We start from the raw sequence: 4,231 nt of genomic DNA, 5'->3' as shown, positions 1-4,231 counted from the left end.
CTTTTTGATGCTAAACTACATTCAGATGCGAAACGCATAGAATAAACGTCAAAAACATGGAAATTTCAAATTTTACAAATTTGCAACTTTTGTTATAGGATGCTATAAGAGCGATGTATCGATTGTGATGGTAACCCCCTTTATTTTGATGCGAAAACACCACATAATAAACGTCAAAAACATGGAAATTTCAAATTTTACAAATTTGCAATTTTTGTATTAAGATGCTATAAGAGCAATGTATCGAGCTTTTCGAGCTGCCATTGAGTTGCATTCATTGCTACACACAAAACAATCATATTTGTACAGTCCCAGACATGCAAATTAATCAAAAATTGAAAAATTGCAAATTTGTAAAATTTGAACTTTGCTTCTTTTTGATGCTAAACTTATTCAGATGCGAAACGCATAGAATAAACGTCAAAACATGGAAATTTCAAATTTTACAAATTTGCAACTTTTGTTATAGGATGCTATAAGAGCGATGTATCGATTGTGATGGTAACCCCCTTTATTTTGATGCGAAAACACACATAATAAACGTCAAAAACATGGAAATTTCAAATTTTACAAATTTGCAATTTTGTATTAAGATGCTATAAGAGCAATGTATCGAGCTTTTCGAGCTGCCATTGAGTTGCATTCATTGCTACACACAAAACAATCATATTTGTACAGTCCCAGACATGCAAATTAATCAAAAATTGAAAAATTGCAAATTTGTAAAATTTGAACTTTGCTTCTTTTTGATGCTTAAACTTTATTCAGATGCGAAACGCATAGAATAAACGTCAAAACATGGAAATTTCAAACTTTACAAATTTGCAACTTTTGTTATAGGATGCTATAAGAGCGATGTATCGATTGTGATGGTAAACCCCCTTTATTTTGATGCGAAAACACACATAATAAACGTCAAAAACATGGAAATTTCAAATTTTACAAATTTGCAATTTTTGTATTAAGATGCTATAAGAGCAATGTATCGAGCTTTTCGAGCTGCCATTGAGTTGCATTCATTGCTACACACAAAACAATCATATTTGTACAGTCCCAGACATGCAAATTAATCAAAATTGAAAAAATTGCAAATTTGTAAAATTTGAACTTTGCTTCTTTTTGATGCTAAACTTTATTCAGATGCGAAACGCATAGAATAAACGTCAAAACATGGAAATTTCAAACTTTTACAAATTTGAAACTTTTGTTTTAGGATGCTAGAAGAGCGATTGTATCGATTGTGATGGTAAACCCCTTTATTCTGATGCGAAAACACACATAATAAACGTCAAAAACATGGAAATTTCAAATTTTACAAATTTGCAATTTTTGTATTACGATGCTATAAGAGCAATGTATCGAGCTTTTCGAGCTGCCATGAGTTGCATTCATTGCTACACACAAAACAATCATATTTGTACAGTCCCAGACATGCAAATTAATCAAAAATTGAAAAATTGCAAATTTGTAAAATTTGAACTTTGCTTCTTTTTGATGCTAAACTTATTCAGATGCGAAACGCATAGCAATAAACGTCAAAACATGGAAATTTCAAACTTTACAAATTTGCAACTTTTGTTATAGGATGCTATAAGAGCGATGTATCGATTGTGATGGTAAACCCCTTTATTTTGATGCGAAAACACACATAATAAACGTCAAAAACATGGAAATTTCAAATTTTACAAATTTGCAATTTTTGTATTAAGATGCTATAAGAGCAATGTATCGAGCTTTTCGAGCTGCCATTGAGTTGCATTCATTGCTACACACAAAACAATCATATTTGTACAGTCCCAGACATGCAAATTAATCAAAAATTGAAAAATTGCAAATTTGTAAAATTTGAACTTTGCTTCTTTTTGATGCTAAACTTTATTCAGATGCGAAACGCATAGAATAAACGTCAAACATGGAAATTTCAAATTTTACAAATTTGGAAACTTTTGTTATAGGATGCTATAAGAGCGATGTATCGATTGTGATGTAAACCCTTTATTTTGATGCGAAAACACACATAATAAACGTCAAAAACATGGAAATTTCAAATTTTACAAATTTGCAATTTTTGTATTAAGATGCTATAAGAGCAATGTATCGAGCTTTTCGAGCTGCCATTGAGTTGCATTCATTGCTACACACAAAACAATCATATTTGTACAGTCCCAGACATGCAAATTAATCAAAAATTGAAAAAATTGCAATTTGTAAAATTTGAACTTTGCTTCTTTTTGATGCTAAACTTTATTCAGATGCGAAACGCATAGAATAAACGTCAAAACATGGAAATTTCAAACTTTTCAAATTTGAAACTTTTGTTTTAGGATGCTAGAAGAGCGATGTATCGATTGTGATGGTAAACCCCTTTATTATTGATGCGAAAACACACATAATAAACGTCAAAAACATGGAAATTTCAAATTTTACAAATTTGCAATTTTTGTATTAAGATGCTATAAGAGCAATGTATCGAGCTTTTCGAGCTGCCATTGAGTTGCATTCATTGCTACACACAAAACAATCATATTTGTACAGTCCCAGACATGCAAATTAATCAAAATTGAAAAATTGCAAATTTGTAAAATTTGAACTTTGCTTCTTTTTGATGCTAAACTTTATTCAGATGCGAAACGCATAGAATAAACGTCAAAACATGGAAATTTCAAATTTTACAAATTTGCAACTTTTGTTATAGGATGCTATAAGAGCGATGTATCGATTGTGATGGAAACCCCTTTATTTTATGCGAAAACACACATAATAAACGTCAAAAACATGGAAATTTCAAAATTTTACAAATTTGCAATTTTGTATTAAGATGCTATAAGAGCAATGTATCGAGCTTTTCGAGCTGCCATTGAGTTGCATTCATTGCTACACACAAAACAATCATATTTGTACAGTCCCAGACATGCAAATTAATCAAAAATTGAAAAATTGCAAATTTGTAAAATTTGAACTTTGCTTCTTTTTGATGCTAAACTTTATTCAGATGCGAAACGCATAGAATAAACGTCAAAACATGGAAATTTCAAACTTTACAAATTTGAAACTTTTGTTTTAGGATGCTAGAAGAGCGATGTATCGATTGTGATGGTAAACCCCTATATTCTGATGCGAAAACAACACATAATAAACGTCAAAAACATGGAAAATTTCAAATTTTACAAATTTGCAATTTTTGTATTACGATGCTTATAAGAGCAATGTATCGAGCTTTTCGAGCTGTCATTGAGTTGCATTCATTGCTACTCACAAAACAATCATATTTGTACAGTCCCAGACAAGCAAATTAATCAAAAATTGAAAAATTACAAATTTGTAAAATTTGAACTTTGCTTCTTTTTGATGCTAAACTACATTCAGATGCGAAACGCATACAATAAACGTCAAAACATGGAAATTTCAAATTTTACAAATTTGCAACTTTTGTTATAGGATGCTATAAGAGCGATGTATCGATTGTGATGGTAACCCCCTTTATTTTGATGCGAAAACACACATAATAAACGTCAAAAACATGGAAATTTCAAATTTTACAAATTTGCAATTTTTGTATTAAGATGCTATAAGAGCAATGTATCGGAGCTTTCGAGCTGCCATTGAGTGCAATTCATGTCTACAGCACAAAACAAATCATTATTTGTACAGTCCCAGACATGCAAATTAATCAAAAATGAAAATTGCAAATTTGTTAAATTTGAACTTTGCTTCTTTGTGCATGCTAAACTTTATTCAGATGCGAAAAGCATAGATATAAACGTCAAACATGGAAATTTCCAAATTTTACAAATTTGAAAACTTTTGTTATAGGATGCTATAGAGCGATGTATCGATTGTGATGGTAAACCCCTTTATTTTGATGCGGAAAAACACACATAATAAACGTCAAAACCATTGGAAATTTCAAATTTTACAAATTTGCAATTTTGGTAAAGATGCTATAAGAGCAATGTATCGAGCTTTTCGAGCTGCCCCATTGAGATTGCATTCATTGACTACACACAAAACAATCATATTTGTACAGTCCCAGACCTGGCAAATAATCAAAAAAATTGAAAAATTGCAAATTTGTAGAATTTGAAACTTTGCTTCTTTTGATGCTAAACTTATTCAGATGCGAAACGCATAGAATAAACGTCAAACAGGAAATTCAATTTACAAATTTGCCAACTTGTTATAGGATGCTATAAGAGCGATGTATCGATTGTGATGGTAACCCCTTTTTTTT

This window comes from Dreissena polymorpha, chromosome 15 (assembly GCF_020536995.1).
Source record: "Dreissena polymorpha isolate Duluth1 chromosome 15, UMN_Dpol_1.0, whole genome shotgun sequence".
Taxonomy (NCBI): domain Eukaryota; kingdom Metazoa; phylum Mollusca; class Bivalvia; order Myida; family Dreissenidae; genus Dreissena; species Dreissena polymorpha.
Note: the sequence above shows the minus strand (reverse complement) of the source record.